We start from the raw sequence: 16,730 nt of genomic DNA, 5'->3' as shown, positions 1-16,730 counted from the left end.
GTGTGTATATATTAACTTACATGGGTGCGGATTAGTGAAGCGAACAATACCTGTATAGTTTCAATATCAAGTTATTAAAATTGTCTTGAATTTCACAGGTTTAACATGTGAATTTAACTCAGATTTCTGTCTGGAGGTTAATACATTGCGTCAAAATTTTGGCGAATATAAAATTAAACTTTTTCTTTCTGGTATACACGGATTCATGAAATATTTCAGACTGTTATAAAAAAATTGTTTTCTCTCGCAAGGAGAAAGATACAATTTTTATTATTTTATTGAGGTGATACTGAACATAATGTGAGCGTACTTTTATTTCGGGTTGAAATGATAATACTCTCTTGTCGATTGAGATATTTTTTTTACGATATGAAATGGTTCGAAATAAACCAAAAACAATACAAAGTGCATACTTAGAAATCAAGACTAATACAATACAGAATAACAGACACAAATACAATATACAACCCACACACCGGCATTTATAATTTTATCACACAAAAATATAAACGATATCTTACCAGACTCGAAGGATATAATTTTTTCCAAATTACATTCAATCCCTGGTCTTTCATTTGCAAGAAAGTGCTTTTCATCTTTACAGTTCATACTGATCGAGGTGTTGTCCTTCTCAAGAACCATAGTAAGAATGACATAAGTTTTTGTTAGTTTGGCCGGGAATTGATTTTAATTCTACTGAAGCACAGGAATCATGCACCGCTGCGATCAATCACTCACTCTCTCACTCACTCATGACAAACACGCACATTACACAAGTCCTGGGTCACAAAACACCCCTTTCAATTATTGTATATGGCTCCTGACATTTAACAAATGTGTGCTTGCCGCTTAAAAAGTACAAGAACAATAACCATTCGGAACTATACTTCAAGCTTTTTGAAAAAATAGAAAAGACTATCATACCTGTGAAATGATAACAAAATACAGAGCTTAACAAGATTAGTCTCCCTGTAGAACATACATAAACCCACCGGAACCACAGGTGTCACAGAAAGACTCAGGTCAGCAACCGCTGCGGCGTTCAACCAGAGACCAAAAACCACTCGGCCGGCTAGGTAAACGGTTTACTACGTGTGCAGCGTTACTGTGATTTTGCATTAGACAGTTGGAGCGATGCAGAAGAGACCCTTTAAGATAAATTAAATACAGCAAGGTTAGTTGAGGTACGGAGACGTTGGCTGAATGGCAAATGGCTTCCACCATGTCTGGGAATATATGTGGTAAACGCGAGAGACCGTCGCCGTCAACGTTATTTTTCCAGAGCCGCAACCAATCTATACCCTGTAGTATCAAGTGTTACCGTCAAAAGAACGTATGTTAACGGGTTGCTGTCAGTGACCACCTCGAAGGAAGAACCTACGAGATAGTCGTGGAATTTATCCATCAAGGCCCATTTCAACGCCAAAAAATTCGAGCTTGTGAGCCGGATATCGTCGTTGATGGGTCTCAATCCACGACTCGCGTATTCAATTCCTCTTTTTACATCATCTTGCTATTAACATTGGACCAAAGCCGCTAGCATCCGTATGCATGATAAATGGTTAGTATAGTCGGCAAATGCTAAATGAGGGTGGAGGTCAGCTTGTCTATAAGATTTGCAGAGTTTCTTGGGCAGTGTCCCAAGTCCAATGAGCTGCTTGTTTGTTTTTGGACTTTCTTTCGAGATGCCTTGGTTGTGCCATGGCACTCTAATAGAGCATTTATTGGTTGTTGTTACGTGTTTAGGCTCTAATAAACGGTAACAAAGAAAGAGTGAAAACAATAAGCTTTGTAAAATGTAACAAATAATTTATTTCCCTGGAAAAACAATGTAAAAATAAAAAAGAACTTACCGTTTTACGAATCAAATCCAAAAATAATCCAAGGATAATCAACAAATTAAATTTTCAAAATCCTTGTAATTAAATGTTCTAATGAATTCAAGTTTGAGTCCAGACGAAAATCCAAGATGGAGGGCGATGACGTATGCTGTAGTCTGTATAAAGCTGTATCTATAGTTTCTTGTAGAAACACTAGAAATAAATTCCGTTGTTGTAAATCCGAATAAAATTTTAACAATTGTCTTTGTCCAATAATTATGCATGAGTACTCAAATATTTCCAGAGAAACGAATTAATCTTTTAAAATCAAAATAATCTGAAGACAATCTGATCACAAAAGAAGAACTTGACATCAAGTGCGAAAGCCCAAAAACTGAAATCATTTCTGTAAGACAAAGGTTATACAGTAATTTGAAACGCAAAATAGATGCCCGTATAAGGATCACATAATCTTGTTTACATAACTTACTTCTAACATAACCCTGTGGAAAACCAATCGTTTTACTCTAAGAATAAATAGAAAGTTGTTTACTTCACCAAGTCTTGGATCATGTATCCAATACAGCCTTGATCTCGCTCTTATTATTCTCACAATATAAATAAATAAAAAAGAATTTGTTTACGTGGCTGTTACTAATTTTGAAATAAAGTCAAGATCTACATCAGCCTTAGGTGTTTACGAAAAATATCAGGTCAAACTTATTTTATGAAAACAATTCCAAATCAAGTAAACGAAATTGCATTATAATAACATGTAATGAAATTAAAACTAACAAAAAAAGAATTAAATTAAATCAAATATAAATTAAATCAGATATACGTAACATTGTGGTATCTGCGAGAATCTCTCGACAAAGCGGCGATAGTACCTGCGAACCCTAAAATCTGAAGTAGCTCCTTAATGTTTTTAGGCTTTTGCCAAGTCCTAATCGCATAGGTTTTGTCCGGTTTGGTCTATATACTTCCCTCAGATATAACATTACCCAGATAAACGACTTAGGACATGACCAACTCTCATTTAGAGGGTTTCAGCTTAATACCGTGCTGATGTTAACGTGCAAACTCTGCCTATAAACGTTCCATGTGCTCGTCGAGCGTATTGGAGAAAATGAGAATATTATCGATAAAAATGAGGCACTCTTTGAGGTGCATTTCACCAATGCATTTCTCCATAAGACGCTGAAAAGTAGCCCCAGGATTGCACAGACCAAAATTCATGCCGCTAGCTTCATAAGAGCAGAGCGGACCCACTGAAAAGGCTGTATATTGATTGTATTCTTCCTCCATCTCACCTTGCCAATAGGCCTGACCTTAGATCCAGCTTGGAGAAGAACGTGGCACCTTGCAAGACATTGATAATATCATCAAACCGTGGAAGCATATAAGCATCCTTCCGGGTCTTTGCATTGAGGGTCCTGTAGTCTATACAGAAACATATCAACTACAGCAACCACCGCGTATTAGGTCTGTAGGTCGCAAAAAGAGGCAACGCGATTGTAAAAAACAACAAGAAATGTTGTTTTAAATATAAGACCAGGAGAGAAGCGTACCATTTTCATGAAGGGTTACCGCAAGTGACCTAGGGGTTTCTCAATATTTTTTTTTAAATAAACGTGTTCTTAATATTGTCAGAAGCGAGACGGCGAGTCATAAAAATATAAAGGTGCTAGTCACATTTAAAATGAGGTTTCATTAAATTAATTCTTATGATGCTTCGCTTCATGCTACAAATCTTGCAAGAGCAGAACCATGGATCAGCTCAAAAGCAAAAAGAATCGTTGCCGGGGAAGATATAGATCAAATTTCTAACCAGATGCTTGATGAGATTGAGAAAGAAATGATGAGTATACACATATGGGTAGTGGTTGGAGTTTTAATCAAATCATTAATGTACATATCAATACATTAAAATATATTCCGTTACGGAGTTCCGATGCGGGTACATACAAAGATTTACCAAACAAGATCAAAAACACCAGAAATTGCATTAATGCTTTTAATAAAGATAATAGATGTTTCCAGTGGTTAGTATTGTCAGCGTTTTTTCCTGCTCAAACAAATTCGAACATAACATCAAAATATGTTGATCAAGCTCATATACTAAATTTTTTATGGAATCGAATTTCCTGTAAAGGTTAAAGATGTTCCAAAATTTGAAAAACAGAAAGATCCAATCACGATCAATATCTTTTTGTTATCTGAGAAAGCTGATGTTTATCTGTTATATATTAATGCTTCTGCTGATGACAGCACAATAAATTTATTATTATATCAGGATCATTATTGTTTTATAAAAGATTTTTCGTGGTTGGTTAGATCTTAAATCAATAAAGATAATCATATAAAATTTGCATGGATTTACAAGTGAAGTAGCATTTGACAAACATAAAGGTTATTGCAAACTGGTACAACGAATATCTATGCCATCATAAGACGAAAACAAGTTTATAAAATTCAAAACATTTCATCATAAAATTAAAGTACCTTTTGTGATCTATGCAGATTTTGAGGCGCTGCTGCTAAAAGCTGATCATGTAAAAAACAGATTATACAAAAGTTATTAATGATCATATTCCTTGTAGTGTTCTCTATAAAGTTGTTTGTGTTAATGAGCGATATAGTGTTCCTATTAAGTTATATCGTGCTGAAATCCTTGTTGGAAAAAAATGAAAAGGCTAATAGAATTTTAAAGTATGTCACGCCAATGTTACCGATAACTAACGATGAAATAAAGAATTTTTAACAAAGCTAAAACTTGTCATATTTGTAAGGAGCCTCTTGATCAAAAAGAGGCTAAATACTGTAAAGCCTGAACAAGCCCGACAAGGCCTGAGAAAGCCACACAAAGTCTTACAAAGCCATGCAAAGTCAAATTAAAAAAGTTTATTTATATTGTTTATTTTATTGATGAATAAATTAACCAAACCGGAAGACTAGTTTTCAACATAATTTTGCCAAAATAATTACCGAAAACTGGGGGACAGTAAAAATTCGAACATTGATTAAGTATTGATAAAGTCTTGATACAATCAAATTTGAAATGCTTGTTATTATTTTAGAAATCGTTCTTTTGACTGATTATGGACAGAAAATGCAATTTTCCAATATATTTTATAACGAGTTATCCATTTTTATCTCTACGATATCCTATATTAAACACAGCATAACAAAGGTACACAGATCCAGAAAAAGTCAAATTAGGAAGGTGTATGTATGTTGCAATATCAGATTGATAAATAAATCAACCAAACCAAGAGACGAGGGTTATACACGTACCCCATTAACATACCGCGAACTAGTAGATTCAATAATTTGGAAAATAACAAAATCAGAATTAATTTGGATATAAAAAATTCAGACAAAATCATATTTGAAAGGTTTTGTATTTTTATGAGTTATTTGGGTAAACTGTGAAAATAAAATGCCGTATCTTTAAGTACGTATTATTGAATTATCCAACTTATTTTGGCAAACTCAACAAGTATGTCGCTGTTGGACAAGGTATAACAAAGGCACACAAAACCTGACAAAATTGTAACTAAAATGTTTATTTTTAATATATATTCCAAAAATTATCGACAGAAATAGCTATTTTTCACACAGGGACACAATGTCATAAAATGGCAGCCAAAATCATGCAAAGTCATCACAGAAAATACTGTTATCATTCCAAACTTGAAAAGTAAACCCCCAAAATGTAACACCTGTATATCTTTGAATATCTAACCAATTAAAAGCATGCAACATGCCAAATGATGCCTATTTATACTAGGTGACACGTAAATATTGGCATATCAGTTTTAAAAAAAAATGTTACTCCGTGTTAGCTTCATCGGATATATTTTACATCTCTCTAAATTATATTTCATGTTTATATTTAGCAAACATTTCATTTAAGTTTAAATTCCAATTGCTGTCATTTACGTTTGGCAATTTATGTTTTATTGATTCGCTACAATTTATGGGGAGGTCGTTGGACGAGCTAATTGGAAACCTTAAACGAAGTGATCAAAACAAATTTAAAAATCCAAACAAAGAATTTGGTGATGATAGTGTTTATATTAAATCAAATGGTATATATCCTTATGAATACATTGACAGCTGGTCAACATTTCATGAAACAAGTTTAAGAGAACGTACAATATTTTATAGTAAGCTCAACGATGAAAATATAACTGATGCTATGTATCAGCGAACACAATTTATCTGGGGAAAAATCGGTTGTAGGCCAATAGCGTACTATCATGATTTATATCGAAGAAACTGATGTACTGCTGCTCTCCGATATTTTTTGAGGAATTCAGAAAGGTATGCATGAAACATTATAAATTAGATCCTGCATATTACTACACAGTACCTAGATTATCTTGGGATATAAGAGGCGGAATAAGTGCCATCACAAAGAAACACGATGATGCAAAAAACAAATATATATATATATATATATATATATATATATATATATATATATATATATATATATATATATATATATATATATATATATATATATATATATGTGTGTGTGTGTGTGTGTGTGTGTGTGTGTGTAATTTATCCTAACAAAGAAAGTACATCATCTATATAGATCTCAAAATCTTGTATGGCTGGGCAATGAGCCAGCCAATCCCTATAGCAATTTGAGATAGGTTGATGATGTTGATATTCTGAAACGTGAGTTTGATAAAAGAAATACCTGATGATGTCGGTTACTTTATTGACATTGATCTTGATTACACTGATTAATTACATGACCTACATAATGATTACCCATTTGTTTAAGAAAATCTATTGGTAGATGATAGTTTGTTGTCAGACGCGCAGCGCTCACAAAAGGAAAAAATCGGTATACGGAAATGATCCATAAAAAATGATAACAAATTTGATGAATAAAAAACGTTATATCATGTATACATACCATCTCAAACAATGTCTGAAGCACAGACTAATGATAAGCAAGATTCGTCTGGCAATATAATTTAAACAAGGACGATTGCTAAAATGTTGTATTGATTTTAATACCAAGCAGAGAAAGGTAGCCATAACAGATTTTGAAAAGACTTTCTTAAAATCATAAATAATACTGTATTTGGTAAGACAATGGAAAATATGAGAAAGCGGATCAATGACGAACTAGTTAATAATATTAAATAACGAAAGAAGCTGGTAGCAAATGATGATTTTATAAGTATGAGCATTTTCAGCGAAAAATTTCAGCTGTTCACCGAATGATTATTACTTTGATGTTAAATAAACCGATATGTTTTGGGTCTAGTGTTCCGGAACTAAGTAAGTACCAAATGTATGACTTCGGAACAATCAAAAAAGATTTTGGTAATAAAGCAAAAATTTTATTCACAGATACCGGCTCGTTATGTTATGATATCAGTACATATGATATTTACTAGTATATGAATGATAACAAGGAAAACTTTAATCTGTCAGATTATCCTAAGAGTTCTCCATACTCTGATGAAACAAACAAAAAAGTTATATGAAAATTTAAGGATGAAACAAATGGGGCTCCAATAACTGGATTTATTGGATTAAGAAGTCAAATGTACTCTATCCAAACGGAAAATGGCAAGCTAAAGAAACGAGCAAAAGGTATAAATACAAAGATAGTAGGCGGTAAGTAAAATGTTTGATATTTATTTCAGATCATTGAATGGCGAACATAATTTTTCTTAAAATGACAGTATTGCGCAGCGACAAACATAAAATAAAAACACAAGAGAGGACGAAGGTTGGGATATCACCGTTTAAAGATAAAAGTTCAGATACGCTAGTGCTTGGTCATTACAAAACAATTGCAAATGATCCAATGCCATATTTTCTGATTCAGATAGATGTATAAACAAGGTCCACTTGCGCGGCAAGAAAATATCTGGAATAATATCTCTGTCGCTTTACAAGGATAACAGTTTTATCTATCTCATAACTATGAGAGTAAATATCAAAAATTGTTTTTTAAAAATTGCATAAATATAAAAATAATGGAGCAAGAGTATAAATATATCACCATAAAAAATCTTCAATGAGAGCGCTCAGATATATCGGAAACACTTAATTACGCGTATTAGGACGCAAATTTCTGATCTGGGATGCAGAAAATCACCCAAGCGTGACTCCTCCGTACGAACTTTTCTGTTACAAACAGGAAACTTTCGCGGCTTAATAAATATTTTTGATCACTATGAAGAATGAAACTACTTTTATTTAAGTGTGTTGCTAACTTCCTTTGATCAAATGTCGTTGGCTTGCTATGATGAAGGTGCGTGTGTTTTCGAAGGAGGCGCTGAAGGCTCTCTTTGAAGGAACAAACAAATACCCGACTATTATTGCTGCGGCAGCATCAAATATCTGTAGAACATTGAGAGAGAATTATGTTTTACTTGCTTGGCCTGCTCACTAGGAAGGCATCTTGGTTTATCTTTTGACTCCTTTGCCAAAAGGTTAATGAATTGTCTTGATGGAGTTTTGGAGTTATTTTCTATGCCTTTTTTAAAGAAAGTACCAGTGACCACTTAGTAATAGTCTATAGGGTTATTTAAACTTTATCTACTGAGCCTGATTTGGCTGGGGTATTTCTTGGTTTGGGTTCACCTTTTTGTGTATGGCTATAGAAACTTTCCTAGCCTTAATGGTGCGCCGCTTTGTGCAACTGGGCCTCATATATTCTTAAGTTTAGGGTCCTAACTAGTTTTGATAGGTATTTGGTTGCCGCATTGTGCAGCCTTGCCTGATGGTCCTTGGGGTTTAGTCCACCTTATAAATATTAGTTTGGGGGTTATAGTAAGTTTTCATATCTTGATAGAATTTGCCGCCTTGTGCAGCTGGGCCTGATGGTTTTTAGCTTTTTAGAACACATTATATTTTCTAGTTTTTGATGTCTTATCTAAGTGTTCTATTTGTTTGCAGTGATTCGAGGAGAGGTTGTGCCTTAGTGTAGTTCCATTTGTTGTACCACATGTAATCTGCGGCAACCTTGCAGTAGGAAAAGATGTTAGTGTCCTTAATTTCATGTAGGAGTCTGGTGCCCTAGGAAAATAATTAATATTTTTTACAAAATAATAAAGACAAAAATACAAGAAAAGATTTTATTTAGAATTTAGATTAAGGTTTATTTGTTCCTAAATGTGTGGCTTTATGGTTGGACTAAGTATTTGCTAATCTATCTTTACATTTGATTTATTTTCCTATGCTTTTGATTGAAGCTATTAGGATGTTATTTTATTTTCAGGCTATCAGAGAATTACTTTTTCCTTGCTTGGTATATACTGGTGCTTCAAAAGTAATCAATTTAACTTTGAAGTTGCATGAAACCTATTTTTACTGGTACATACTGGTTGACTGGGTCATTTCCCGCTCCCGCCTTCAGAGGTGGTCGATAATAGTTCGTCAGTTGCATGGCTATTTTGGTTACATTACAGCATACAGTACCAAGGCCAGACTTCAGCGTAAGCGTATTATGATATAACAATGCACTGTTAGAGTGGTATATCAAAATAAAACAAGGATTTGTTTATATAAAAATAGATTCCGGTGCATTTTTATATCGAATATTGCGACTTCCTGTCATGGTACATTTGAATTTCTCCACTCCAAACCCAAGACTGTATATAGTTTCTATCAGCCAAAACTATCATCAGATGGTATATTTTGTCGCTAATAAGGAAAAAAAAACTCGCAATTTGCGACATTGGCGAAGCCCATCGTGATACCTGTCAGTGTGTTCGTTTCTGATTGTAGCCACATAAATATTTCATGCGACCTCGAAATCAAGAAACGTCCAGACTTGGACTAAATGCCGTTAGCAAATTTGGATAAGTATCTTGGGGTTACACAGAAAACTGATTATGATTTTAATGAGATTCAGAACAGTGCCAAAGTTGCTTGAACTGATAGTTAGGATGGGATAGTAGGCAAGTGTAAGAAAGTGCACGAATAACAACATACTAATAGTGTTTGGAATAAAAACTTTCCTTGGATTGAAACAAATTAATTCTGATGGACAAACAAGAGCTATATTGCAGTGGTGTAAAGAATGTGGAAAATTAAACTCATTGGCAACTACTCGTTCTTCAAATCTGCAAAGTTCCACATTTACTAGGTAGGAGACATCTAAGGACCACCTAATTGCTATGTAGTCATACAATCATTGAACTGCACACTGACAGAAGCCTGTATAACTGTACTTCAAGAGTACAGAGATTTACAGACTTTGCAGTCCTAGTTGCAACTGTGTTGGTGTCACCAGTGACATCCATGGCATGCAAGAGATGCTTCAGTGTGCAGAACACAATAAAACACGAGACCTTAACACAATTGATGTGAATCAAAGAAGAGGGACTTAGTGTGAAGGAATAAGATCCAAAGCCAAGCATCAAAAATTTTTGTAAAATGCGACAAAGACAAAAGTGAATTATACTGTAATTAAAAAATATGATGTCTGTACATGGTATCAATTTTAATACAGGGGCTTTTTTAATAGAATAAAAAGTAATTACAGATAAATAAAACCGACAAAGTTTTATGCCTGCTTTATTCCTGGTATTTTAATATCCATTTAGGCACTTCAACATCCTTCTGGGAGGGAACTGCAACTATTGATAGTGGGTCTGCCATTTTTATTAAGTTTGGAGTCCTGGACTAATAGTTTTAAAATACTACAGAGACCTCTGGCGCTCTTTGGAACAGCATCATTAAGCTTATAACGATCCAGAATCAAGACCATCTGTTATTCTTATTGTTGAGAAAGGAACAACAGATTTTGTTCTCCTAAAAGATGATGATTTAGCATGGCTCAACAAGAATGGAATTGTAAGAATATTCTATGATCATACTGCTATTATGCAATATAGTACATCTTGTATGAAAAATTACGATCTAAGAAAATTACTGAAAATTAACAAGTAGGAAATAATATACGAACACTTCTAGCTCAGAAGGGTCCCCTGACTCATGATGAGTAAATATTTGTTTCACGATTTGCAATGTCTGGTGGTCTATGAAAATTTTAATTAGTAAGATTTCCACCCAGTTTACATATGGTTTCTGGGGAAGAGTTACAAATGGCAGTTGTTAAAATAGATATAAACAAAAAATGAACATATTTTGTAGAAAAATTGGGGGACCAAAAATGTGGGGGGTCAGGAATCTCAAAATATACTAGGATAGTGGGTCTGGGGACCCTTGTGAGTTAGAAGTGTTTTATCTCCTAGTGAAATTATTGCATAAAGTGAATATTGGAAGATATTACAACCCTGGACTGACTGTTTCTATTGCAAAGTAGTGATATATTTCACACTTATCACAGTCATTCGAAGCGGTTGCAAGATTATCACATGCCATGTTCTTAACTTACTCTTGGAAACATACCAAGAGAATGAAATAAGAATGTATTATTTTAAAGATATTTTACTTACAAGAATTCATCAAAAATATTAGTTAAGGGATATAAGATTTTCATGGTTAGTGAAAAGTATGGAACCTGTTGATACAATTGGTTACATCTGAGAAAGTTCAAAAAGAAATCTTGCATTGAAATGAAAGTGCTGTTATTTATGTGAGTTACAATCATAAATACGAACTAAATGATCATTTAAAGAAGTTTATTTTTGTTCTTATTTACAGTTTAATAAACATAAAAAACACAAAATACTCGTATCAAGAACTAATTGTGTGTGGACAAATCTGGATGATGACCTCAGCCTCCAAATGAGAGAAGCCTTCGAAACCTGCTATCATGTGTTTCAGTGTTTGAAGTAGATAAAGAAATAAAATCTGCTTTAAAATATATTAAGAAATTAATGGATCCATGTTCCGTATTCAATGTATATCAATATACATGAATAATGTACGGTAATCTCAAACCCTCTCTTCATTGCCCATAAAATATGCTTTTATAGGAATGAATGATGTACAGTAATCTCTCTCCCTCTCTTCATTGCCCATAAAATCTCATGCTTTTATAGGAATGAATAATGCACAGTAATCTCTCTCCCTCTCTTCATTGCCCATAAATATCATGCTTTTATAGGAATGAATAATGTACAGTAATCTCTCTCCCTCTCTTCATTGCCCATAAAATCTCATGCTTTTATAGGAATGAATAATGTACAGTAATCTCTCTCCCTCTCTTCATTGTCCATAAAATATCATGCTTTTATAGGAAATATAAATCTAATTACAATTCAAATGAAGCAGCTAAAACAGTCTGAAAATCAATTATATTTGAAACTGTTTTAAAACAAAATTAATGTTAAATTTTGTTCACCATGTAGTAAGAACACATGTCAAGAAAGTAGTTCCTCTAAATGTCTTTTATTCCTTGTACGTATAATAAAATAATTAATAAATTTGTCTTTTTCTGATTATCTCAACAAACAGCATCAGATAAATTATACTTTTTATAAGGAGGTCAAACTCTTCTGCAAAAATTCATATGATTTAAACCTGAAAGTAAAAAAAAAATATATCATTTGCTTGTGAACTGTTAAACAGGTAAGTGATGAAAGTCATGAAACTATTAATGAAACCCATTTACCCACGCTGATCATGGAACAGCCAACGGAGACTGTTGCCTTAATAATATAAAGTTTCTTATTTCATGGCTCAAATAAACCTTTTCACTGAAAATCACTTGCTCATATAAATTCTTTTCTAAATGTTGTCAATCAGGGCTTGAGCTAATCATTGGAGATTTACACTATTCAAAAGACTTTTTTAGCAAAATTACAACAGTGGGGATATGTATGTTTTACAAACACAAATTGCAGTCAACTGCTGTTAATTCTGTAGATATCCAAATTATTATATGCATGCTTACCACATTTTCATTTGGAATATTCAAGCCAGAAATCAAGGAAGGTCTCTTTCCCACACATGAAGACATGCTGTCCCCTTCATTAGTTTGAAATCTGGGAAATCAGTTTTTACCTGCAGATCCTCAGACAGCATAATAAATGCAGGCCACTTATATATCTCCCGTTGGCAGTGCAATGAGACCATTCCACAATCTAAACTCTAACAACTGTAACACAGGCCACTTGCATGTCTCTCCCGTTGGCAGTATTATGAAACCATCCCTCACTCAAGGCTCTGTCAACTTTAACACAGGCCACTTGCATGTCTCTCCCATTGGCAGTGTTATGAAACCATCCCACAATCTAAACTCTAACAAATGTAACACAGGCCACTTGCATGTCTCTCCCGTTGGCAGTGTTATGAAACCATCCCACAATCTAAAGTCTAACAACTGTAACACAGGCCACTTGCATGTCTCTCCCGTTGGTAGTGTTATGAAACCATCCCTCACTCAAGGCTCTGTCAACTTTAACACAGGCCATTTGCATGTCTCTCCCATTGGCAGTGATATGAAACCATCCCACAATCTAAACTCTAACAACTTTAACACAGGTCACTTGCATGTCTCTCCCGTTGGCAGTGTTATGAAACCATCCCTCACTCAAGGCTCTGTCAACTTTAACACAGGCCACTTGCATGTCTCTCCCATTGGCAGGTTTATGAAACCATCCCACAATCTAAACTCTAACAACTGTAACACAGGCCACTTGCATGTCTCTCCCGTTGGCAGTGTTATGAAACCATCCCACAATCTAAACTCTAACAACTGTAACACAGGCTACTTGCATGTCTCTCCCGTTGGCAGTCTTATGAAACCATCCCTCCCTCAAGGTTCTGTCAGCTTTAACACAGGCCACTTGCATGTCTCTCCCATTGGCAGTGTTATGAAACCATCCCACAATCTAACCTCTAACAACTGTAACACAGGCCACTTGTACGTTTCTCCCGTTGGCAGTGTTATGAAACCATCCCACAATCTAAACTCTAACAACTGTAACAAAGGCCACTTGTACGTCTCTCCCGTTGGCAGTGTTATGAAACCATCCCACAATCTAAACTCCAACAACTGTAACACAGGCCACTTGCATGTCTCTCCCGTTGGCAGTGTTATGAAACCATCCCACAATCTAAACTCTAACAACTGTAACACAGGCCACTTGTACGTCTCTCCCGTTGGCAGAGTTATGAAACCATCCCACAATCTAAACTCTAACAACTGTAACACAGGCCACTTGCATGTCTCTCCCGTTGGCAGTGCTATGAAACCATCCCACAACAACTGTAACACAGGCCACTTGCATGTCTCTCCCGTTGGCAGTGTTATGAAACCATCCCACAATCTAAACTCTAACAACTTTAACACAGGCCACTTGCATGTCTCTCCCATTGGCAGTGTTATGAAACCATCCCTCACTCAAGGCTCTGTCAACTTTAACACAGGCCACTTGCATGTCTCTCCCGTTGGCAGTGTTATGAAACCATCCCGCAATCTAAACTCTAACAGCTTTAACACAGGCCACTTGCATGTCTCTCCCGTTGGCAGTGTTATGAAACCATCCCTCACTCAAGGCTCTGTCAACTTTAACACAGGCCACTTGCATGTCTCTCCCGTTGGCAGTGTTATCAAACCATCCCTCACTCAAGGCTCTGTCAACTTTAACACAGGCCACTTATATCTCTCCTATGTGCAGTGTTATGAAACCAACCCTCACTTTAAACTCTCTCAAATGTAACACAGGCCACTTGTATATCTCCACAGGTCAGTGTTATGAAACCATTCCTCACTCTCAACTCTGTCAATTGTAACACAGGTCGTCTCTATGGGTTGTCTCTTACTATAATGTCATTCAGTTATAACTGTGGCCACTTGCATGTCTCCCATGAGTAGCGTTAACAAACTCTCACTATAAAAGGTAATTTGTACTTTCGGATGAATAATGTTATTATAACATCCCTCATGATAAATCCCTATCAAATATAGCACAGGCCACATGTATGGGCTCAGTTGAAGTGCTATCATTACATCCCTCATTGTAAAGCCCACCAATTGTAGCACTGATCACTTCTATGTCTCCAATACAAACATTAATGTAAAAATATTAATGACATATATCAAATCTGTTATTGTTTAAACTGTTTAAACTAATGTATATTTTATACAAACATAGTATTTATATTGTAAATGATATTGAAAAATAAAAAGACAAAATCATATTTGAAATGCTCATTGCTATTTTTAAATGTGTTAATTTGATAAAACATGGAAAGAAAATGATAAACATGTATCATTTCATATCTTGTTAAGTTAGCAAACTTATTTTTACATAGATTTTACTTAAATGGTTTTTCTCTAGTATGAATCCTCATGTGTTGTTTTAAATGTCCCATCTGACTGAACATTTTATTACATACTACACACTGATATGGTTTTTCTCCAGTATGTGTCCTTATGTGCAGTTTTAATTCTCCACTCTGATTAAACATTTTATCACACATTACACACTTATATGGTTTTTCTCCAGTATGCCTCCTCATGTGACGTTTTAAATGTCCACTCTGACTAAACATTTTATCACAAATTTCACACTTATATGGTTTTTCTCCAGTATGTGTCATCATGTGAAGTTTTAAACTTCCACACTGATTATACATTTTATGACACACTTCACACTTATATGGTTTTTCTCCAGTATGAATCCTTGTGTGAAGTTTTAAACTTCTACTTATACTAAATTCTGCATCACACACTTCACACTTGAATGGTTTTTCTCCAGTATGTATCCTCATGTGCAGTTTTAAATTTCCTCTCTGATTAAACATTGTATCACAAACTTCACACTTGAATAGTTTTTCTCCAGTATGAATCCTCATATGCAGCTTTAACTTTGCATGCACACTGAACATTTTGTCACAAACTTCACACCTAAACGCTTTTTCTCCAGTATGCAACCTAGTGTGAGTTTTCAAACTACCTTTCTGAGCAAACATTTTGTTACATACTTCACACTTATATGGTTTCTCTCCAGAATGCAACCTCAGGTGAATTTGTAAATGTCCATTTTGAGTAAACATTTTATTACACAGTTCACACTTATATGGTTTTTCTCCACTATGAATCCTCATATGAAGTTTTAAACTTCTACTTACACTAAATTTTGCATCACACACTTCACATTGAAATGGTTTTTTTCCAGTATGCATCCCCATGTGAACTTTCAAATGTCCACTCTGTCTAAACATTTTGTCACACATTTCACACTTATGTGGTTTTTCTCCAGTATGCGTCCTCGTGTGAAGTTTTAAATTTCCACTCTGATTAAACATTTTATGACAAACTTGACACTTATGTGGTTTTTCTCCAGTATGAATCCTCATGTGAACTTTTAAACTTCCACTATTACTCAATTTTTTATCGCACATGTCACATTTAAATGGTGTTTCTCCAGTATGCATTCTCATGTGACGTTTCAAATTTTGATTACTACTAAAAATTTATAACACGTTTCACACTTGTATGGTTTTTTACCAGTATGCTTCATCATGTGATGAGCAGCAGAGAAGGTGAACAGACCAAATTTAGAAGTGTCCAAATGCCGAAATAAACCTTCCTAAAAAAAAGAGAAAGATTAAAATGAAGTAAAATGACCTTAAAAATCAAAATTGGGGATACCAAGAGTCCCTAAGATTTCCTCTTGGGGGTTGGTTCATTTTATTTCTCTGACTGAAAACTCATCAAGATAGGCGGAAATATTACGAAACGAACCAACTTGAGGTCACGCCCTCTCTGCTGCTATTAATTTAAAATTGTATTGTTATAATAAAATGGTTTATACAGAATCTTATACTGCAAGGATTGCACGAGAACGACTAGAAGCAATTAAGAAATTTCTTCCTGCTAGATAGTCATTCAGAAAAATAACCTACAGGCGCGGCAAGAAACACAAGTTGAATACGCAGAGGGCATGTAACAGTTATTTAAACCCGTCACAACAGCTACTTAAAGGCATACAACCTAAGTAA

At 34.7% G+C, this 16,730-nt stretch overlaps 1 pseudogene; it reads right to left on the bottom strand.

Annotated features, from left to right (window-relative positions):
* LOC149789763 (uncharacterized) overlaps window positions 1-16,550 on the bottom strand; it is a 76,198-nt pseudogene extending 59,648 nt beyond the window's left edge.
* Between the last annotated feature and the right edge of the window lie 180 nt (window positions 16,551-16,730).

Source organism: Sinohyriopsis cumingii, chromosome 10 (genome assembly GCF_028554795.1).
Source record: "Sinohyriopsis cumingii isolate HCF-2022 chromosome 10, ASM2855479v2, whole genome shotgun sequence".
NCBI classification, from domain to species: domain Eukaryota; kingdom Metazoa; phylum Mollusca; class Bivalvia; order Unionida; family Unionidae; genus Sinohyriopsis; species Sinohyriopsis cumingii.
Note: the sequence above shows the minus strand (reverse complement) of the source record. Positions and strands in the feature narration are given on the sequence as shown.